This window comes from Amyelois transitella, chromosome 24 (assembly GCF_032362555.1).
Source record: "Amyelois transitella isolate CPQ chromosome 24, ilAmyTran1.1, whole genome shotgun sequence".
Taxonomy (NCBI): Eukaryota; Metazoa; Arthropoda; class Insecta; order Lepidoptera; family Pyralidae; genus Amyelois; species Amyelois transitella.
The window spans coordinates 6,674,013-6,699,078 of NC_083527.1; the positions used below are offsets into that span (position 1 = coordinate 6,674,013).

The 25,066-nt window shown below is 39.5% G+C and overlaps 1 protein-coding gene across 1 annotated transcript in view; it reads left to right on the forward strand.

Annotated features, from left to right (window-relative positions):
- LOC106139408 (uncharacterized) overlaps positions 1–25,066 on the forward strand; it is a gene marked incomplete at its 5' end in the record, with an annotated part of 58,608 nt that overhangs the window by 3,192 nt on the left and 30,350 nt on the right. The gene's annotated exons all lie outside the window — the stretch shown is intronic.

The following is a 25,066-nucleotide window of genomic DNA, read 5'->3' on the forward strand; positions in this document are numbered from 1 at the left end:
ATTTTACAAAATCACGCCTCTTTTCTGAGCTTCATTGATTTTTTTTTGGCTATGGATTTTTTTAATCGTTTTTTTTACTTGTCTTGAAAGTAAACGACTTTTAATTATAACTCCTACACAGTTATTTGGAACTAAATTATACTGGTATTTTTTAAGACCCATTCTTTTTTCACTGATATTACATACATATATACAAAAATCACGCCTCTTTTCTGGAGTGAAAGGCAGTGCATCATTTCATCAGACGATATTTTGTACTTACAAAAATCATTATAATACGTTATCTAAGAATCCTAAAAAAAGAGGTCAAGAGTACCCTTAACCGGCGAGTCTGCATGAAGAGAGTGATGAATGTGGATGAAGCGAAAGAAGTATGCAGTATCATGTAGATCATGTAGAAAGAAGTAGTGTTTTTTTTTTCAAGAAATAGGCATGATTTAACGAATTATGATTTTTATTTTATGGAATGTGTCGTGTGGTTTTCGGCACTTTAGAATAGAATTACTCCATTTCCCATGGATACCGTAAAAGGCGACTAAGGATAGGTTTATAAACTAAGGACTCCTCTGGCAGGCTATCAACCTGTCATCATGAAGCCATGCAACTGACCGTTGCCTATCAGTCTTTCAAGACTGTTGGCTCTGTTTACCCCGTCACAGATATAGACGTGACTAATGTATATTATGTGTTCAAAATTAACCCAATTTCCGAGTTATCTCGAACAACAAGTGAGGGTTCCATAAGCTTTCATAACAAAAGTTTTAACGCAATGAAAAGCTAACTTTGCGCAAAGTTTATCTCCTTGTATTGTGTAACACCGCGAGAAATCTCGGCAACATGACGTTGAAATTAATTTTAAGAACTAATTTTATTTAACATAACATTATATTATATAACCACGTCTATATCCCCTGCGGGGCAGAGAGGGTCAGCAGTCATCAAAATACTGAAGGCCATGTTCAGCTGTTTGGCTTAATGATAGAATTGAGATTCAAATAGTGACAGGTTGCTAGCCTATCGACTAAAAGAAGAATAACAAGTATATAATAAGCCTTTACTACAAACTTTATTACTAACTGACTAACTTTATTAGTTGACAACTTATTAAAATGTATTAAATTATATACAAATTAAAATAAACTAAAACTAAATATTAAACCTAATCTTGGTTAATAAGGTCCCGGGTTCGAATCCCGGCTAGGGCATCATATATCATCATATCAATAATATCCCTTGCGGGGTAGACAGAGCCAACAGTCTCGAAAAGACTGATAGGCTATGTTCAGCTATTTGGCTTTAAGATAGAATTGAGATTCAGATTTGTATTTTTTTATGTAACAAATTCAATGTTTTATGTATTTCCCTGCTATTTTAATGTTTCAATTTCATATAAATAACCTTTTTCGTCTCATTCAGAACTCATTACTTAATTACACAAAGGGAATTCCGTGAGGGTCCCAGAAAAAAAAACGGCAATTTTCCCCGAACTAATTAGACGGGAACCGTATTGCCCCGTTCTCCCGAGGGAACAATAAGACAATCATTTGACAGATCTCTCCCGGATTCAAAACGGATTTGTCTGTTTTGTCGCGAATAAAAGATAATGTGAAAATTTTTCTTCGTCTACAAATTGAAATCATTAACCTCCATTGCGAAATACGAGGTTCCTATAGGTTTTTTACATACATACACACATATAATCACGTCTGTATTGCGGGGTAGACAGAGCCAACAGTCTTGAAAAGACTGATAGGCCACGTTCAGCTGTTTGGCTTTATGATGGAATTGAGATTCAAATAGTGACAGGTTGCTAGGCCAACGCCTAAAAGAAGAATCCAAAGTTTATAAGAGTCCAAAGATAAGTCGCGTTTCACGACATCCATGGGAACGAGATGGAGTGGTCCTATTCTTTTATTTATTGGTGCCGGGAACCACACCGCACTTCCATTAATTACACTATTTTAATACGGCGTTAATAAAAGACAAATTAGTTAATAGACTCAAATACGTTGGGAGCCGTGACTTAATAAACTAGGAATTAAATGAGTTGAAGGCTCTCCCGCGGGACCCTACCTTAGGGTTGCCACTCCTAAAAATTCGCATTAAACTTTCTTTTTATTTGAAGCGAATAGCTTTACTTTTGTGGTGATTTCGCAAGGAATAGAATAAACATAGATAAACAACATTCATTCATTCATAAGATCACGTCTATATCCCTTGCGGGGTAGACAGAGCCAGAAGTGTTGAAAGACTGATAGGCCACGTTCAGCTGATATGCTTAATAAAAGAATTGCGATTCAAATAGAGACAGGTTGCTAGCCCATCTCTTAAAAACAGAATCCCAAGTTTGAAAGCCTATCCTTTAGTAGCTTTTTACGACATCCGTAGGAAAGAGTGGTCTTATTCTTTTTTATATTGGTGCCGGGAACCAGACGGCACTTCGTTGATAAACATAACAACCTATTTTAAACTTGGTTTTTGATTGGTAGGGAAAGAGGCGTGATTTTATGTATGTATGTATGTTTTTGATTAATTTAGTTTGAACTAGTCAGTCCAGATTGACTGTCCACTGATTGATTATTAAAATTACGCCTCATTCCTTAAGGTATAGGCAGAGACGACATCTTTCCACTTGCCACTATCCCTGCATACTCACTTCGCTTCGTCCACATTCATAACTCATGCAAGCTCGTCTTCATTTTTTTTATTTTGAGGTATATACCATAAACAAATTAATTTCTAGTTAGTGTCAACCCTAAAATACAGTCATCCAATAAAACGGCAATTTTTCACGTCGTAATTAGTCGAACCTCCCTTTTTAGGCCTAATACCAGTCAGTTGGGGGTTTATTTGATAGATCTAACAGATTATAAAGACAAGTTGGCTTTTTGTACTAATTTGTCAAAGACTGAAAAGGTCAGGTCTTAAATAATCTCTCTAAAAAACAAACGTTGCGAAAAGATCAGAAATCTGGCCACTAAAAAAATATACGATTTATAGTTTTTTAAAAAGTTGAACTGAATGTTTTTGGCGGGAATCCAAAGGAGTTTTATACTGTACTACATTTACTTTCCGAAATAAGTGTTTTATCAGGTATCATGTAGATAGAAAGATTTTTAATAAATTAGAAAAAAAAAATCTAATCTCAGGAACTACTGGTTCGGATTGAAAAATTCGTTTTGCATTGATTAGACCATTTATCGAGGAAGGCTTTAGGATATATAACATCACGTTGCAACTATTAGGAGCAAAGAAATAATGGAGTATGTGAAAAAAACGGGGAAAATTATTCCTCCTTGAGGGCTTCAATGATGCCCAAAATAACTATTCCACGCGGACGAAGTCGCGGGCACAGCTAGTAGTTTTATATGTGTGGACTTTCAATTATTATTTTTTCATCGTGCAGCCAAAATATTAGATAATTTTCCTATAAAATATTAGGTACTATTATTTTATACAAACTTTATACTGTCTTTCTTTGTAAGTGGGGTGAAAAATTACAAGCAAATAACTTTCCATCGTGAAAATGTCCATTCATTTCTGAATTTATAGCCGAAGCCGGGCCCAATTACTATTGCAATCTAGGTTTTATGGTATTTCTCTTGAATTTATGGCGTCAAGTCGAGGGCTGATCAAAAAAATAGGTCAAGAACTTCACCGTTGTTGGTAAATGAGGAGTTTTGTTATTTGTTAATTTCAAGGATGTCTACCGCCAGTTTGGAGCAGTGGTTAAGTTGTTGCAATTGAACCAAAGGTCCCAAGTTCGATTCCCGGTCAGGTCACGGTAGGAAAGGAACCATTTGATCGAAACGGTAAAATACTTATATTATCGTTGAGTTAATTAGTATCCCATTATTTTGAAGCAATTACTCAATCTGATTGCCGGTCCAAAATATCTTACCTTTTTGATTTCATTTATTCATATAATCACGTCTATATCCCTTGCCGAGTAGACAGAGCCGGGAAAAAAGGGCGTGATTTTATATAAGTATTTACGTATAAATTCAATTAAAACTCCTTGTCGCTGTGGCTATTTATTTATCGAGTCAAGAAAATTAAAGACCATTTTTTAAAAGTCTAAATATACTTAAAAGCTGTCAGCTTCCGAGAAAGCTTCAAGTTACTCTTCAGAGCTTACTTATTTCGTACGTAAAAAGTCTTATTTAAATAACTTGCTCATTTTTAAAACATCAGAATGGGTTAGTTCTTGCTGGAATTTTCTATTCGTTTTTCGACATACATACATACATACATAAAATCACGCCTCTTTCCCGGAGGGGTAGGCAGAGACTACCTCTTTCCACTTGCCACGATCTCTGCATACTTCTTTCGCTTCGTCCACATTCATAACTCTCTTCATACAAGCTCGGCGGTTTCGGGTACTTTTGACCTGACCCTTTACCAGGACGTCCTTAATTTGATCAAGATACGTTCGTCTAGGTCTTCCCACTCCGACCTTTCCCTCCACACTCTCCTTGTATATCTGCTTAGTCAACCTGCTTTCATTCATCCTCTCCACATGACCGAACCATCTTAACATACCCTTTTCTATTCCTGTAACTACATCTTCTTTCACATCACAACATTCCCTTATCACGCTGTTCCTTATCCTGTCACTCAATTTCACACCCATCATACTCCTTAACGCTCTCATTTCCACTGCATTTATTCTGCTTTCATGCTTCTTTTGCCATACCCAACTTTCACTCCCATACATTAATGTCGGGACCAACACGCCCCTGTGCACAGCCAGTCGAGCCTTTTTGGATAGTTTCTGACTGCTCATAAAGGCATGCAAAGCTCCATTCACCATGTTCCCCGCGTTCACTCTCCTTTCAATATCACTATCATACTTGCCATCTGATGTAAACTTTAATCCTAGATATACAAACTCTTTCACTTGCTCCACTTTTTCTCCTCCAATCAAAATATTACATTCTGTCATTTCTTTCTCCATTTCAAAAACCAGTGTTTTAGTTTTACTTACGTTCACTTTCATTCCTTTCTCTTTTAAAGCTTCATGCATACAGTTTACCATCTCCTGTAACTCCTCCGCTGATGACGCCAGTATAACCTGATCGTCGGCATAGAGCAGACATTTGACGAGTAACTCATTCATCCTTAATCCACTTTTAGACTCTTTCAAATCTGTCAAACAGCTATCCATAAATAGGTTGAACAGCCACGGTGACGCAACACATCCTTGCCTAACGCCTTTCTCAATCTTAAACCACTCAGTGTGCGCTCCGTTTATCCTGATACAAGCACTCGAATCCTCATATAAGGATTTCAGTGCTCGTATTAAGAGACTTGTGGAGTTCACATACAAGTACCACAGAGATTACTACGCGTCGCGACGCCGCGCTCTGTGCTGCGTGCCCCCCACCACCGCGCGAGTTACACTGTGACGCGTATTAGGTGTGAAATTAATTAATATTGTATAAATTCATGTAAATTTTGTAAAATAAATCATTCTCATTACACATCTTTCTACTGGTATTTCATTTTGAGTAGACCAAGCTCACAACAATTGGTGACCCCGATTCAAAAAAAAAGAAAAATATTCAAGAAAATGGAAAGAAAGGAAGAATATACTGACGCGTCCGCCTCTCCGGAAGCAGTTGCAAGGGAAGTCTCCACCATTTCTCTTCAGTCAAGAATACCATCATTTTGGCGAGCACAACCGAAACTGTGGTTTGCACAATTTGAGGCCGTGGTATCATCATACAAGACAAGTGAAGATCAGAAATATAATCTCGTTATCGCCGTATTAGAAAGAACAGACATCGAGCAAGTGAGCGATATCATCTGCAATCCCCCATCTGCTGGAAAATATCAGGCTCTGAAGAAGAGATTGTTGTCGGTGTACGAGGAATCAGAGTCCAAACAATTTCAAAAGCTGTTAGGAGGATTAGAACTGGGAGAACAGAAGCCTTCACAACTTCTTCGTGTTATGCGAGATTTATCCGGAACAAAAGTCGCTGATGATGCCCTGAAAGTTCTGTGGATGGGACATTTACCGTCACAAGTACGAGCCGTGCTGTCTGTCAGCACAGAATCCTCGCTCGACACCATGGCCACGATGGCAGACAAAATGATGGAGCACACAGAACAAACCGTAGCAGAAATTCGACAGGATGCAACCCCTGGAAGCAGCAGCGGAGCACAAAACAATTTGCAATTTCAAGTATTAAGCAAACAAATAGAAAAGCTTACACTCGAGATTGCCGCTCTCAAGGAAGATCGATCCAGATTTCGTGGTCGTCAGCCCTTTAGAAACCCCCGTCGAAACAAATCGTCAACAAGATCGAAGTCGAGAAATGGAAGAAAACCAGGTGACCCAGAATGGGAGTGCTCCTACCACTATCGTTTCGGTGATAGGGCCAGAAAATGCCAGTCACCCTGCGCTCGACGACGGTCGGAAAACTAGAAGCAACATCGACGGTGGCGGGCGTTGGTGTTATTAAAGGGAGTAACCGCCTCTGCATCAGGGAGCTGAACACAAAGGAGCGTTTTCTCGTTGACACCGGCGCAGACATATCTGTATTAGCAGCAAGAAACAGAAAACAAACTCCGAGCAACACCTACAAACTGTACGCAGCGAACAATACGCCGATACGAACCTACGGAGAGAAAACTATAGATCTCAACATAGGACTTCGTCGCACATACAGATGGACTTTCATCGTTGCCGACGTACAGACATCTATACTGGGGGCAGATTTTTTACGAAATCACAAGTTACTCGTCGATCTACATCAAAAGAAACTCATAGACAGCGTCACCGATTTGAAGATAGAAGTCATAGAAACAACAAGTGATCAGCCGTCAGTATACATCATAGACAAAAATCACATATATCAAGATATCTTAAAAAAATATCCCGATGTACTACGCCCGATGTCATTGAGAGAACCAACAAAACATAGCGTTACACATCACATCGAAACCACCGGCCCCCCACTCTTCGCCCGGCCTCGACCCCTACCACCCGACAAGTACAAAGCAGCCAAGATGGAGTTCGAGAAAATGATGGAGATGGGTATTTGCCAACCGTCCAAAAGTCCATGGGCAAGTCCATTGCACGTCGTCACTAAGAAAAATGGCTCACTTCGTGTTTGTGGAGACTACAGAAGACTTAACGCCGTGACTGTACCCGACCGTTATCCCATACCAAGAATTCAAGACTTCACATACAGATTGCACAATAAGAAAATATTTACGAAATTGGACTTGAAAATGGCATACTATTGGATCCCAATCAAAGATGAAGATAAAGCAAAGACAGCCATAATTACACCGTTTGGACTCTTCGAATTTAATTGCATGACGTTTGGTCTACGAAACTCAAGCCAAACATTCCAAAGATTCATGCACGAGGTACTGCGAGGCTTGGATGACATCGTATATTCATTCATCGACGATTTATTAATATTTTCAAATACTCCGGATGACCACAAAAAGCACATAGAACAAGTCCTGGAACGCCTAAGTAAATATGGAGTATCGTTAAATATCGAGAAATGTGAATTCGGAAGAAACAAAATTGAATTCCTCGGTTATCAAGTCTCAGTGGAGGGGATAACACCGACCGATGAACGCACGCGCGCCATCTCTAACTATCCGAAGCCAAACACTGTGCAAGATCTCAGAAGATTTCTCGGCATGGTCAACTTCTATCGTGACTGCCTACCTCATCAAGCTGAACATCAATATGAACTGAACAAGTACTTGCATAACGCCAAGAAAAACGATAAGACGCCGATAATATGGACAATTGAAGCAGAAACAGCTTTCGATACATGCCGACAAAGCATTCTCGAAGCCACCACATTATCGCATCCAATGCCCGGTGCACCGTTATCATTGATGACCGACGCATCTGACTGCAGTTTGGGCGCAGTGCTACAACAGAAAGAAAAAGATGCATGGAAACCACTCGCATTTTTCTCAAAGGCTATGAGCGAAACGCAACGGCGATACAGCGTGTACGATCGCGAATTACTAGCTATGTACACCGCTGTCAAACACCTACGTCGACTTATAGAGGGGAGTGAAATAACTATTTACACCGATCACAAGCCGCTAGTAAACGCCTTAACAAGACCGCCGAGCAGCAGTGACACACCGAGAAGAGAGAGACAACTCCATTATATTAGCCAGTTTTGTACAAAAATCAAATTCATACATGGAGAGAGAAACCAAGCTGCAGATGCCATGTCACGTATAGAAGAAGTAGAATTGCTCACATGGATAGATTACGAAAAATTATCACAAGAACAGAGAAAAGATGTCACCCTGCAAGATTTGAGAAAACATCCAAAGTTAACCTTTGCCGACAAAATTTTTGCAGGCGTCACTCAACCTATCACATGCGAAACATCGACGGGAAAAAATCGACTTTATCTACCGAAAGCTTTTCGTTACGCTGCTTTCAAAGCGCAACACGAATTAAGCCATCCAGGAATACGCACATCGAGAAGAATAATGACTTCAAAATATTTTTGGCCGTCGATAAACAAGGACGTCGGAACATGGGCCAAATCCTGCATTGGGTGTCAGCGTGCGAAAATTCATAGACACGTAGTCAGTCCCTTGGGCGAGTTTTCACCGGCAAGAAGATTTGAACATATACATACAGACATCGTTGGACCTCTGCCGATCTCGCAAGGTTACCGCTATCTCGTGACGATAATCGATCGCAATACAAACTGGATGGAAGCTATACCGGTCAAAGAGATCACCGCCAATATTGTTGCTCAAGCTGTCTACGAAGGATGGATATCGAGATTTGGATGTCCCATAAGAATCACCACGGACCAAGGCCGACAGTTCGAGTCATCTTTATTCAATGCACTAATGAAGAAATGTGGTATAAGGCGCATAAGAACTACAGCTTATCATCCTCAAGCTAATGGAAAAGTGGAAAGATTCCATCGCACATTGAAGGCGGCATTGATGGCCAGAGACGCAATTTCAAAGTGGAAAGAAGATTTACCCACAGTTTTGCTTGGCTTACGCACTGCACTTCGTGATGACAACACTAGTCCTGCACTGATGACTTATGGTTCTACGCTACGAGTCCCGTTCGATTTCTTTGTACCTACGAAGTCAAAGAATGAAGACGCCGAATTCATCCGTCAGTTTACAGAGACAATGTCAACATTCACACCTGTACAGAGAAAAATCGCATCGAGCAAGAATCTCTTTGTATATAAGGAATTGTCAAATTGCAGTCATGTATTCGTTCGCAATGACACCGTAAGAAGCCCGTTAACAGCGCCATATGACGGCCCATACAAAGTGATTGAGCGACACAGCAAACATTTTAAGATTGAATTGCCTCTACGAGCATCCAACATATCCATAGATCGACTCAAACCGGCGCACATAATCAATCTAGACGACAACATAGCAGCGAACGCGCAACAGAGCCATCCCCACTCTTCGGAACCCGCACCCGCGGCAAACACAGGTCCGCGCGCGCCGTCGGTTCACACACCGAGTGCGCCAAAACCACGCATTGTCATGAACAAGCCAAGAACACAGGAGACATTAACTAATTCGAAGACATCAAGATATGGAAGAAAAATCAAACCTAGTGTACGCTTCGCTTGAAGGGGGATAATGTGGAGTTCACATACAAGTACCACAGAGATTACTACGCGTCGCGACGCCGCGCTCTGTGCTGCGTGCCCCCCACCACCGCGCGAGTTACACTGTGACGCGTATTAGGTGTGAAATTAATTAATATTGTATAAATTCATGTAAATTTTGTAAAATAAATCATTCTCATTACACATCTGGTATTTCATTTTGAGTAGACCAAGCTCACAACAGACTGTTCACCCCATGCATAGAAAGTGCTGACCACAATTCATTCCTCTCAACTCTGTCATAGGCCTTTTCCAGATCTACGAATGTGCAATAGACTTTTTGACTCTTGGCCAAAAACTTTTCGGCTATGCACCGCAAGGAAAAGACCTGATCAGTACATCCCATTCCCTTTCGAAATCCCGCTTGAGCATCCCATATTTTGTCATCAGTTTCATTCCTGACTCTATTAATCAATACCTTAGCATACAATTTGCCGACGACGCTAAGCAGGCTTATACCACGATAATTTTTGCAGTCCAGCTGTGACCCTTTTCCTTTGTAAAGTGGCACGATAACAGCCTTACACCAATCTTTTGGTACTCGGCCGCTTCTCCAACACAAATTGAAAAGGCAGTACAACTGACTAGCTACTACGCCTTTTCCTGCTTTAAGCATCTCGACCGACACTCTATCACACCCAGCAGCCTTTCCCGCTTTCATACTCTTAAGTGCTTCCACAATCTCGAACATTTCAATTTCGCCTTCCATCTCATTCTCTTTTTCTTCGCTATAGCAGAAATCTTTCTTATTTCCTTCCTTTTTTTCAAATAAACTTTCAAAATAGTCCTTCCATATCTTTAGTACACATTCTTCTCCTTTCACAACGCTACCATCCTGGCATCTGATCCTAGTCAGCTCTCTGGTTATAGTATTTCCTCGGGCTGACCTTACGGATTTCCAGAATACTTTCAGATTTGACTGAAAGTCTTCTGATAGCCTTTTATCAAAATCCTCTTTATACTCTTATACATACACATACATAAAATCACGCCTCTTTCCCGGAGGGGTAGGCAGAGACTACCTCTTTCCACTTGCCACGATCTCTGCATACTTCTTTCGCTTCGTCCACATTCATAACTCTCTTCATACAAGCTCGGCGGTTTCGGGTACTTTTGACCTGACCCTTTACCAGGACGTCCTTAATTTGATCAAGATACGTTCGTCTAGGTCTTCCCACTCCGACCTTTCCCTCCACACTCTCCTTGTATATCTGCTTAGTCAACCTGCTTTCATTCATCCTCTCCACATGACCGAACCATCTTAACATACCCTTTTCTATTCCTGTAACTACATCTTCTTTCACATCACAACATTCCCTTATCACGCTGTTCCTTATCCTGTCACTCAATTTCACACCCATCATACTCCTTAACGCTCTCATTTCCACTGCATTTATTCTGCTTTCATGCTTCTTTTGCCATACCCAACTTTCACTCCCATACATTAATGTCGGGACCAACACGCCCCTGTGCACAGCCAGTCGAGCCTTTTTGGATAGTTTCTGACTGCTCATAAAGGCATGCAAAGCTCCATTCACCATGTTCCCCGCGTTCACTCTCCTTTCAATATCACTATCATACTTGCCATCTGATGTAAACTTTGATCCTAGATATACAAACTCTTTCACTTGCTCCACTTTTTCTCCTCCAATCAAAATATTACATGCTGTCATTTCTTTCTCCATTTCAAAAACCAGTGTTTTAGTTTTACTTACGTTCACTTTCATTCCTTTCTCTTTTAAAGCTTCATGCATACAGTTTACCATCTCCTGTAACTCCTCCGCTGATGACGCCAGTATAACCTGATCGTCGGCATAGAGCAGACATTTGACGAGTAACTCATTCATCCTTAATCCACTTTTAGACTCTTTCAAATCTGTCAAACAGCTATCCATAAATAGGTTGAACAGCCACGGTGACGCAACACATCCTTGCCTAACGCCTTTCTCAATCTTAAACCACTCAGTGTGCGCTCCGTTTATCCTGACACAAGCACTCGAATCCTCATATAAGGATTTCAGTGCTCGTATTAAGAGACTGCTCACCCCATGCATAGAAAGTGCTGACCACAATTCATTCCTCTCAACTCTGTCATAGGCCTTTTCCAGATCTACGAATGTGCAATAGACTTTTTGACTCTTGGCCAAAAACTTTTCGGCTATGCACCGCAAGGAAAAGACCTGATCAGTACATCCCATTCCCTTTCGAAATCCCGCTTGAGCATCCCATATTTTGTCATCAGTTTCATTCCTGACTCTATTAATCAATACCTTAGCATACAATTTGCCGACGACGCTAAGCAGGCTTATACCACGATAATTTTTGCAGTCCAGCTGTGACCCTTTTCCTTTGTAAAGTGGCACGATAACAGCCTTACACCAATCTTTTGGTACTCGGCCGCTTCTCCAACACAAATTGAAAAGGCAGTACAACTGACTAGCTACTACGCCTTTTCCTGCTTTAAGCATCTCGACCGACACTCTATCACACCCAGCAGCCTTTCCCGCTTTCATACTCTTAAGTGCTTCCACAATTTCGAACATTTCAATTTCGCCTTCCATCTCATTCTCTTTTTCTTCGCTATAGCAGAAATCTTTCTTATTTCCTTCCTTTTTTTCAAATAAACTTTCAAAATAGTCCTTCCATATCTTTAGTACACATTCTTCTCCTTTCACAACGCTACCATCCTGGCATCTGATCCTAGTCAGCTCTCTGGTTATAGTATTTCCTCGGGCTGACCTTACGGATTTCCAGAATACTTTCAGATTTGACTGAAAGTCTTCTGATAGCCTTTTATCAAAATCCTCTTTATACTCTTCTTTCTTTCTAATCACAGCTTTCTTAACCAAATCTTTCATTTTCTTATATTCCTTACGTGCTTCATTCACATCTTCATCTATAACCTCTTGCATTCTTAAGTTAGCTTTTGCTGCTAACAAATCCAGCCATGCTTTCTTCTTTAATCGCACAAGTTCTTGCACATCTTTACTCATCCACGCATTTTTGTGATTTTTTCCTTTCCTTCTTCTACTTACACCACACACTTCAACAGCTACTTTCACAATTCTTTCTTTAAATTCCTTCCATCCATCTTCAATATCGCTCATTTCCTCTAAATCTTCAAATTCATCCTTCAGTCTATTAATATACTTCTTACCTACATCCATATCTTGCAAATTTTCTACTTTTACTCTTTCCAAAGCGCTGGTTTGCTCCCTTACCCTGTGCCGCCAGCGATTGAAGATACCCCTTATCCGGGATATCACCAGTAAATGGTCCGAGTCAATGCCAGCACCGCGATATGCACGGGTATCCAGCACTTTGTTCTTCAATCTTTCATCTACAATCACAAAGTCTATCATACTTTTTAAAATACCTTCCACTCTTGTGTAGGTGTGGATCTCTTTATGTTGAAACATTGAGTTCGACACAAAAAGATCCCACTCTAGACAAATTTCTAATACACTTCTTCCATTATCATTCACCCTTTCGTCACCAAACGCACCAAGCACCTTTTCATATCCATCACGCTTTACACCCACCCATCCATTAAAATCACCTAACATAATAATCTTCTCATTTGGCTTGGTAACTTTCTACTCTTCTTTCTTTCTAATCACAGCTTTCTTAACCAAATCTTTCATTTTCTTATATTCCTTACGTGCTTCATTCACATCTTCATCTATAACCTCTTGCATTCTTAAGTTAGCTTTTGCTGCTAACAAATCCAGCCATGCTTTCTTCTTTAATCGCACAAGTTCTTGCACATCTTTACTCATCCACGAATTTTTGTGATTTTTTCCTTTCCTTCTTCTACTTACACCACACACTTCAACAGCTACTTTCACAATTCTTTTTTTAAATTCCTTCCATCCATCTTCAATATCGCTCATTTCCTCTAAATCTTCAAATTCAGTCTATTAATATACTTCTTACCTACATCCATATCTTGCAACTTTTCTACTTTTACTCTTTCCAAAGCGCTGGTTTGCTCCCTTACCCTGTGCCGCCAGCGATTGAAGATACCCCTTATCCGGGATATCACCAGTAAATGGTCCGAGTCAATGCCAGCACCGCGATATGATATCGTTTTTCGATTTTGCTACAAAATTTTATATACATACATATTAATTATCACGTCTGTATCTTTTGCGGGGTAGACAGAGCGAATGGTATTAAAAAGACTGAAAGACTGAAGCTTTCTGGTTGAATCGAGATTCAAATAGTGACAGGTTGCTAGCCCATCGCCTTAAAGAAGAATGCCAAGTTTATTTATAAGTCTTACGACATCCATTGGCAAAAGAAGAAATGGTCGGGAACCACACGGCAACGTTTATATATGTGTTTATATGTATACATACACATAGCCACGTCTATATCTAATCCGTGAAATCTTTGCTTGCGCGATTATAGACTTTTCACTGTTTCTGACTGATAGCGTCGCGTGATTTTTTTTTGTGACTTGTGGCGTATAGACGTCGCGACACTTATTAAAAAATTTACATACATACATACATACGGTCACGTCTATATCCCTTGCGGGGTAGACAGAGCAAACAGTCTTCAAAAGACTGATAAGCCACACTCAGCTATTTGGCTTAATGATAGAATTGAGATTCAAATAGTGACAGGTTGCTAGCCCATCGCCTAAAGAAGAATCCCAAGTTTGTAGGCCTATCCCTTAGCCGCCGTCGCCCTTAGTAAATTAGGTGAACAAAAAAATCGAGGTAAACATGCCTTTTGAAATATGAAAATGTTTTTCAATCAGAATCAATGTTAAACTCAGTTGCAATAAGTGTGTATATATGCATGTAACTTGACCCCCCCACGCATCGCAAACTGCATGCCGCATAAAAGATAACCTACATTCACTCTTTTCATCATCATTTTCTATGACGGAGCCTTTTTTTTCGTGTTTATTTACCTGTGCCATTTTATTTTCTACATATCTACATGCATATATTGAACGTGACCTTATAGTCTTTCAAGACTGTTGGCTCTGTCTACCTACAAGGGATATAGACGTGATTATAAGTATGTATGTATGATGTGGCATTATAAGAGGCAGGTTGATTGAGATTGTCCTGGGAACATAAGTATAAGTGCGACATAGTCTGAAGAGAGAAGCCCATCGCCTCAGAGTAGAATCCCAAGATTATTAGCCTTCCCTTTAGTCGCCTTCAACGACATCCATAAGGAAACACATGAGACACGCCAGTGTTGGGATGCTAGTAGAACAGAATTTAAGCTCAGATTTCCATAACAACCGAATTATTCACATATTTATGCCTTCCTAGACATAGGATTTTGAATTACTAATTAGTATTCATATAAGCTGTGCCTAGGAACAACGGGATATGCGCTTTGGGGATGGAGATTTCTGGGATTTCACCCAAATTTCGGTGTTGATTAAATTTTGAACGATGCGGGCTTCTCAGAATGTATTCTAGCTTTATATACATATGTATATGCTTGCCTTCCACCGAAGCTTCATTCGCGCGAATTAAACGCCACCTACAACATACATACATATAATCACGTCTATATCCCTTACGGGGTAAACAGAGCCAACAGTCTTGAAAAGACTGATAGGCCACGTTGAGCTATTTGGCTCAATGATAGAATTGAGATTCAAATAGTGACAGGTTGCTAGCCCATCGCCTAAAAGAATAATCCCTTAGTCTCCTTTTACGACATCGATGGGAACGAGATTTAGCGGTCCTATTCATTTTTTTATTGGTGCCTGGAACCACACGGCACTATAAACACTTTTCATGTAACTTTCTTTTATATCTTGGAAGGTAATTTACTCTGCTCACAGCGGGTAAGCGGTCACCTTGACCTATTTAAGGTTTGCTTTGTAACACACACATCACGTCTTTATCCCTTATGGTGTAGACAGGGTCGATAGTTGTAGCCTTCACATGTTTTGTTGGATGGCTGGAATTTCAGTTGATAACGCGTTAATTGAAAACAAACAACGTATGTAGGTATTTTTGTATCTATACTAATATTATAAAGCTGAAGAGTTTGTTTGTTTGTTTGAACGCGCTCTACTAGGCATCTCTGGCACTACTACTAGGTTTGAGTTGAAAAATTATTTTTAGTTGAATAGACCATTTATCGAGGAAGGCTTTAGGCTATTATTCATTCTTGGTGGCTTCAATGATGCCCTCAAGGACGAATAATTTTCCCCGTTTTTTTCACATATTCCATTATTTCTTTGCTCCTTATAGTTGCAGTGTGATGTCATATAGCCTAAAGCCTTCCTCGATAAATGGTCTATTCAATGCAAAAATAATTCTCAATTCGAACCAGTAGTCCCTGAGATTAGCGCGTTCAAACAAACAACAAATTCTACAGCTTTATAATATTAAGTATAGATTCCGATTCTCAATGAACTTATAATTCACAGATATATATTTCAAGTGAGCTTTTACTTAAAATACTTAAGCCCCTTTCTGTTATCTTGAGCTTTGGATTAAGCTAAGTGGGGCTTTATAATAAACCCCTTGAGAGATGGTGTAGGCGGGAGACGTTAAAGAGAATATACTAGCTGTTACCCGCGGCTTCTAGTGTTTACATATATACATATAACCACATCTATGCCCTCTGCGGTGTAGACATAGTCAACATTCTGATGAGACTGAAATATTTTTAACAAAAGAAAATGGCTGCTTTTAAAATTTTATCAGGCTTTTCAGCCATACAAACATATATCACATCTATATCCCTTTCGGGGTAGACAGAGCCAATAGTCTTGAAAAGACTGATAGGCCACGTACAGCTGTTTGGCTTAATGATGGAATTGAGATTCAAATAGTGACAGGACAGCCCATCGCCTGAAAGAAGAATGTTAAGTTTAAAAACCTTAAGGAAATATATATTCTAAGCGGATAAATCCCTCAGTCGCCTTCAACAACATCCATGGGAAAGACATAACTTACATTTTTTGGACATAACCATCTAATAGACTGCAAAAACATAATATAAAGCAGCTTTGAGTTGGAAAGAGTCGCTTATTGCGCTATAAATCAGGACAACCGGCAAAGGTCAACAGTTCCCGAGTTTATTACCCCACACACAAAAAGAGGGATGTGATTTCGTGTTATTGCCAGCTTGTGGATTTTTTAATACAAATTATACAAATTGCTTTAGCCTCGAAGTAAGTTCGAGACTTGTGTTACGAGATACTAACTCAACGATACTATATTTTATAATAGATACTATAATATAGATAAACATCCAAGACCCAGGCCTATAAGGAAAAGTTCTTTTGTCATCATGCCCTGGCCGGGATTCGAACCTGGGACCTCGGGTGTCGCAGACGAGCGTACTACCGCTGCGCCACAGAGGCCGTCTTGGTCTTCGTCTTTTTATTTGGTCGGTTGCTATTAACGGCTTTCAACCGCCTTCAGAAAAAGGTGGTTCTCAGTTTTACCTGTATGTACGTCTGTCTGTATGTGCGTATGATTGTCCGCGATTATCTCCCGTTTCTCTGCGAACCGATTCCGATGCAGTTTTCTGGAAAGTGTCTTTTTAAACTAATTAGAAAGTTTTCCGACTTCAAAAAACAAGGATACCGGATCCCTCTTTTTACAAAAGTTGTATAGTTGATATTTGTGTTTTAAACTCTTAAACTTTATGGTGGCAGTTCAGGTCAGGTCCTCCCCAAAGAGGAGAGGTGAGGAATGCTACTTTACGCGCATTTAATTTATTTGTGACAATACTAATAATTTGGTACGGTACAGGTCCTGTTAAAGGGTCAGGTCAAAAGTACCCGAAACCGCCGAGCTTGTATGAAGAGAGTTATGAATGTGGATGAAGCGAAGGAAGTATGCAGAGATCGTGGCAAGTGAAAGAGGTAGACTCTGCCTACCCCTCCGGGAAAGAGGCGTGATTTTATGTATGTATGTATGTACTAATAATTTGAAATACAATTGAAATTCAAATAGTGACAGATTGCTAGCCCATCGCCTAAAATAATCCCAAGTGTATTAGCCTAACACTTAATCGCCTTTTACGACATCCACAGGAATTAGTGGTCCTATTCTAAACTCGCGGGTACCACACGGCACAATAATACCTTCACATGAAAGTTTGTATCCAAAACGGATGCACGTAAATTCTTTAGACAATAAATTTTAACACAATACAACCTCCGTTCGTGCACAGAGCGGCGATCGCCAGCCTCGCTTTGCTCTGTGTTGCCGGATCTCGAAAGTCGTAAATACCGAACTGTTCCGTTCAAATGCCTTTGTTTTGTTGGTTGTTTTGTTTCAACGTTAGTCGAAAACTGTGCTTCTCGTTATACTTAACTCTTTTGAGCACCATTAGAATAGAATCCATCTCTTTAGCGTGGATGTCGTAAAAGGCGACTAAGGGATACGCTTACAAACTTGGGATTCTTTTTTAGGCGACGGGCTAGCAACCTGTCACTATTTGAATCTCAATTCTATCATTAAGCCAAATAGCTGAACGTTGCCATTCAGTCTTTTCAAGACTGTTGGCTCTGTCTACCCCGCAAGGGATATAGACGTGACCATACGTATGTATATAGGTATGTAGAATAGAATAGAAAACAATATACATAGGTATTTATTTTCAAAATTGGATACAAGGTATCACTTATTGACGTCACATCACTTAAATCTAATTATAACTACTACCGCTTCCAAAATGCGTGTGTAGAAGAAGCGGCGGAACAAACTACACTGCAGCATTTTCATCGGACTTCAATATACAAATATAGATCGCTTAAATCTAAATCGTGGACGAATGCACACTGTCTACATTAAAAAACATGAATGAATGTTTGTAGAACGAATTATATCAATACATTAAGTTTCTAATTGTGAATGTTAACTTTCTGGATATGGCATAGCTATCTATGTAACAAGATTTTATAGTGGTTAAATTAAGCGACATACATACATACATACAATCACGTCTATATCCCTTGCGGGGTAGACAGAGCCAACAGTCTTGAAAAGACTGACAGGCCACGTTTAGCTGTTTGGCTTTATGATGGAATTGAGATTCAAATAGTGACTGGTTGCTAGCCAATCGCCTAAAAGAAGAATCCCAAGTTTATAAGCTTATCCCTTAGTCGCCTTTTACGACATCCATGGGAAAGAGATGGAGTGGTGCAATTCTTTTTTTTCAGGAAGCAAAGCTTTAGGCTATATAACATCACGCTGCAACTATTAGGAGCGAAGAAATAATGGAAAATGTGAAAAAAAACGGGGCAAATTATTCATCCTTGAGGGCTTCAATAATTCCCAAAATAACTATTCCACGCGGACGAAGTCGCGGGCACAGCTAGTAAAAAACAATTCTGACTTATTTTCCGTTGCTATGGCGTACAAGTAGGTTGCCAACACACACACAATATGCGGGTTACCCCAATTAAGAGATTTAAGACCTAATTGTGGATGTGAAAAGGGCATCTCTCAAGTTGTGGGCCGCTTTGCAAAGTTAACTTGTATCGGCATGTTTTAACAAGGGTCGGGTAATGAGATAAAGGAACGCATGTTGGAACACCATGCCACGCCGTGCGGTTAACGGCACCAATAGAAAAAAGGGAGAGATTCTATCATTGAGCCAAATAGCTGAACGTGGCCATTCAGTCTTTACAAGACTGTTGGCTCTGTCTACCCCGCAAGGGATATAGACGTGACCATATGTATGTATGTATGTATAGAAAAAAGAATAGGACCACTCCCGTCTCTTTCACGTGGATGTCGTAATAGACGACTAAGGAATAGGCTTATAAACTTGGGATTATTCTTTTAGGCGATGGGCTAGCAACCTGTTACTGTTAGAATCTCAATTCTATCATTAAGCCATACAGCTGAACGTGGCCTATCAGTATTTTCAAGATTGTTGGCTCTGTCTACCCCGCAATGGGAATAGACGAGATTATATGTATGTAATATGAGTTTAAATAAAGAAATAATACAGCTTCTACAACACCATACACATAAACCACTATTTTTGTTTCTGGTTAAAACAACCTGAATATCGTATTCCCAAAGCGCGCTTTAAAGATTTCTAACGACTTTGGGGACGGTTTTTCTAACACAAGCGAAATGTCAATTCGTTTTCATGACATCTCTGAAATACATACGAAAATAGAATTTCAAAAATATCATCCCTTGAAGAAGAAAAGGCAGAGGCAGTGGGAGAACTGATAGAATGAAGAACAGGGCATTCTATTTTTTTCTATAAGTGCCGAGAACCACACGGCACTATATACATACATATAATCACGTCTATATCCCTTGCGGGGTAGACAGAGCCAACAGTCTTGAAAAGACTGAATGGCCACGTTCAGCTATTTGGCTTAAATAGAATTGAGATTCAAATAGTGACAGGTTGCTAGCCCTTCGCCTAAAAAAAGATCCTAAGTTTGTAAGCCGGTCCCTTAGTCACTTTTTTCGACATCAATGGGAAAGAGATGGAGTGGTCCTATTCTTTTTTGTATTGGTGCCGGGAACCACACGACAAATAGACGTTACATGATATATATGTGTATGTATGTTTGTAAATGGCGCTCGAAGCCGGGGCGGGTCGCTAGTAAAAGCAATAAAGGTTACGAATACAACATTTATTTCTTAAAATAGCTTTTCTCATTTGTCGACAATTTTCAAGGAGCTTTGTATCAATTTAGCGGGCTCAGCTCACGGTGTTTTTCTCAATTCAACAGTGTTATATGTATGTATGTACGGGTCCAATTTTCTGTTATAGTACACAGGATGATTCCGATCCACTGTTATACAGGGTGACCAAGATTGAAGGAAAAATGTTATATTTTATTTAAGAAAAAAAAGGAAAGATTCGTCGTAATACCTATTCGGAATTTTTTTTACGCGAATGCAAAGTATACAAAACTGTTATAAAATTAGTTAATTACTAGTATCTGCCATGTGGTTGCCGGCACCACTCTATCTCTTTCTCGTGGATGCCGTAAAAGGCGACTAAGGGATGGGCTTATAAACTTGGAATTCTTCATTTGGGCGATGGACTAGCAACCTGTCACTATTTGAATTATATTAAGGTGAATTCTATCATTAAGCTAAACAGCTGAACGTGGCCTATAAGTCTTTTCGGGACTTTCGACTCTGTCTACAGTATAGATGTAATTATATGTATGTGTGTATGTCGAAATGTCCCGTAAATAAAATAATTATATTGAATTTGAAAGAAATATGCAGAGCAGATATCGTGGCAAGTGGAAAAATGAAGATACCTAGTCTCTGTCCACGCCTCCGGGAAAGAGACGTGATTTTTTGTATGTATATATATATATATATACATATATATATATATATGTATATATATACATAAAATCACGCCTCTTTCCCGGAGGGGTAGGCAGAGACTACCTCTTTCCACTTGCCACGATCTGTGCATACTTCCATTATTAAAATCATATTACATTATTTTATTATTGTATGTATCCCATATAAAAATTTCGCATAGACACCCTACCTCACCTGAGCTGGAAGCATTGACCTGTTTTATGTTATTTGATTTACTGCCACCCCTACCCGTAGGGCTGCAACAAATGAATATGATCAAATGACGGCCTCTGTGGCGCAGCGGTAGTACGCTTGTCTGTGTCACCGGAGGTCCCGGGTTCGAATCCCGGCCAGGGCGCGATGAGAAACGAACTTTTTCTGATTGGCCTGGGTCCTGGATGTTTATCTACATAAGTATATACATATAATCACGTCTATATCCCTTGCGGGGTAGACAGAACCAACCTATATAAGTATTTACTATAAAATATAGTATCGTTGAGTTAGTATCTCGTAACACAAGTTTCGAACTTACTTCGAGGCTAACTCAGTCTGTGTAATTTGTCCCATATACATATACATATAAATATAAATGAAACAATCCCTAAAAAGAAATGTATTGTGAATCAATTTGGGAGTGAAATCAAATTTCAGAGTGCCATGTGGTTAACGGCACTTCGGAATAGGACCACTCCATGGATGTACAATACAATACAAATTATCTTTATTGTCCATAAAAAATACATACGTAGTAGATTTCTAATACGTTATGAATATGTTGAGCAAAGGCGGACTTATTGCTAAGCAATCGCTATTCAAGTATGTTGTGAAAGCCGACTAAGGGATAGGCTAATAAACTTTGGATTCGTCTTTAAGGCGATGGGCTAGCAACCTGTCGCTATTTGAAACTCAATTCCATCATTAAATCAAACAGCTGAACGTGGCCTGTCAGTCTTTTCAAGACTGTCGGCTCTGTCTACCCCGCAAGGGATATAGACGTGACTATTTGTATGTATATTTTCACGCGGCCAAAGCTGCAAAATTTCGTATAAATAACAAGACATTACCTTATAAGAAAGCTTAAAAGTTCACAAAGATTTTGTTTCACAAACTTTTACGGACATTCTCTTTAAAAGCTTCAAGTTCAGAACTTTCTGATGCCACTTCTTAACTTGGACGTTTGTAATTATATTCACTGAATGTGCCTTTTAAAAGCTCAAATTCTTTATTTTACCCTAATTTTTTTTTACTCCACTTCATAAAATGTCGAGGTTCTTAATATTTCAATGATTCCTGTGTTATGTTATGCCTTTTTGGAATTATCATCTGAATTTAAATATTGCCGTGTGGTTTACGGCACATATACAAAAAAGAATAGGACCACTCCATCTCTTTCCCATGGATGTCGTAGAAGGCGACTAAGGGATAGGCTTACAAACTAGGGATTCTTTATATGGCGATGGGCTAGCAACCTGTCACTATTTGAATCTCAATTCTATCATTAAGCCAAATAGCTGAACGTGGACATTCAGTCTTTTCAAGACTGTTGGCTCTGTCTACCCCGCAAGAGATATAGACGTGGCCATATGTATGTATGCAGTAACTTCAAAAGTTTTCACATTTACAAGGAGAGCCGGTTTGATACAAACTTTTCAACTATTATGGTCCAACTTTTAACTAGAAACGTGAATTTTGCAATCGCCATAAAGTTTTGGAGATTGGAGACAAATTTCTATGATGCTAACGATTTTCTGAATGTAACAATCGACATATTGACATTCCTACATACATACATACATATGGTCACGTCTATATCCCTTGCGGGGTAGACAGAGCCAACAGTCTTGAAAAGACTGAAGGGCCACGTTCAACTATTTGGTTTAATGATAGAATTGAGATTCAAATGGTGACAGGTTGCTAGCCCATCGCCTAAAAAGAATCCCAAGTTTGTAAGCCTATCCCTTAGTCGCCTTTTACGACATCCATGGGAAAGAGATGGAGTGGTCCTATTCTTTTTTTTTGTATTGGTGCCGGGAAGCACACGGCACATTGATTGACATTCCTGTGGGAATTTTCAGTGACCGGATCTCCATACGTACTTCCGGTGGAAGGATTATTACGATCGTGGCCAGAAACTTATTAAAAAGTTTCTTATTATAAGTGATTTTAAACTTTCGCGTTGCTAATTATACTATTTATAAATAATACAGGTATTAAACGCGCACGTAACGTACCTTTATTTTTATCTCACGATACAATGATCGGATTTATTATTACAACGAACGGAACCCCATATGTAAGCTTCATTTTTGTATGATGTATAGTAACATATAATCACGTCTATATCCCTTGCGGGGAAGACAGAAACAACAGTCTTGTAAAGACTGACAGGCCACGGTTAGCTATTTGGCTTTAAGATAGAATTGAGATTCAAATAGTGAGAGGTTGCTAGCCCACCGCCTAAAAGAAGAACCCCAGGTTTATAAGCCTACCCCTTAGTCGCCTTTTACGACATCCATTGGAAAGAGATGGAGTGGTCCCATTATTTTCTCTATTGGTGCCGGGAACCACACGGCATTCCCTTAATTACCGTTTACAATGCTGCACGTACTGAAACTGAATCTTACAAAACTTCAAAATGGCAACCCTATTTCATAATATTATAACGAAACTGATATTTCAATCAGACATTCTGAGCACGGACATGCAAATTTCGGGTACCATTGGATATGAACCCGGAAATATGTCGGTTAACATCGCCAGATGACCCATATTGAATTGAGATAGGCTTTAGTTTGAGACTCCGTTCATGTAGGACTTTTTGGAACGTATTTTAGAATAAAATGTTATATATACTAATTTTATAAAGCTGAAGAGTTTCTTTGTTTGTTTGAACGCGCTAATCTCAGGAACTACTGGTTCGAATTGAAAAATTATTCTTAGACCATTTATCGAGGAAGGCTTTAGGCTATATAACATCACGCTGCAACTATTAGAAGCGAAGAAATAATAGAAAAGGTGAATAAAACGGGGAAAATTATTCATCCTTGAGGGCTTCAATGATGCCCAAAATAACTATTCCATGCGGACGAAGTCGCGGCCACAGCTAGCATAACAGTATAACATACATACATAAAATCACGCCTCTTCCCCGGAGGGGTAGGTAGAGACTACATCTTTCCACTTGCCACGATCTCTGTATACTTCCTTCGCTTCGTTTCGGGTACTCTTGACCTGACCCTTTGCCAGGATGTCCTTAATTTGATCAAGATACGTTCGTCTAGGCCTTCCCACTCCGACCTTTCCCTCCACACTCCCCTTGTATATTATTTATTGTGCCGTGTGGTTCCCGGCACCATTAGAAATAAAAATAGGATATCGTAAAAGGCGACTAAGGGATAGGCTTATAAACTTGGGACTCTTCTTTTAGGCGACAGGCTAGCAACTTGTCACTATTTGAATCTCAATTCTATCATTAAGCCAAACAGCTGAACGTGTCCTGTCAGTCTTTTTAAGACTGTTGGCTCTGTCTACCCCGCAAGGGATATAGGCGTGATTATATGTACATATGTATGTTTAAACTACATTGCACAAAATACAAATGTATAGCGCAATTGGCGGACTTAATGCTAGAAGCATTACCTAATCTACCGGTCAACCAAAATGTATTTGTTACCGCTTCTTCTGCACTGACGCCTTGGAAGCGGCAGTAAACTTAGTTTTTAAGTAATTTATTTGACGTCAACCAAGTTGTTAAACCATACGACAATTATTAAGCGATATAATAATATCCTATAATAATGAATAAAAATTTTGAATTTGAATTTTGAATTTGTATTAACTCTTAACCCTTATATCAGGCTGAATAAGCTCCAACCAGACCTTGACATAGTTGTGAGCCTCTAAAGGCAGTCGAGTGCCCCTTGCTTTGATGGGCTTTGGCTGGGAATTCACGGAGCTTTTCATGTGAAAGCTTCGGAAATGAATAATATCATATGTACCTATATTAGTTTTTGCAAGCAGGTTGGCCCGCTATCTATGAAAAGTGAAGAATTCAACGGCATCTACAGAAACATTCATACCTACATAGATATAATATAATTACAA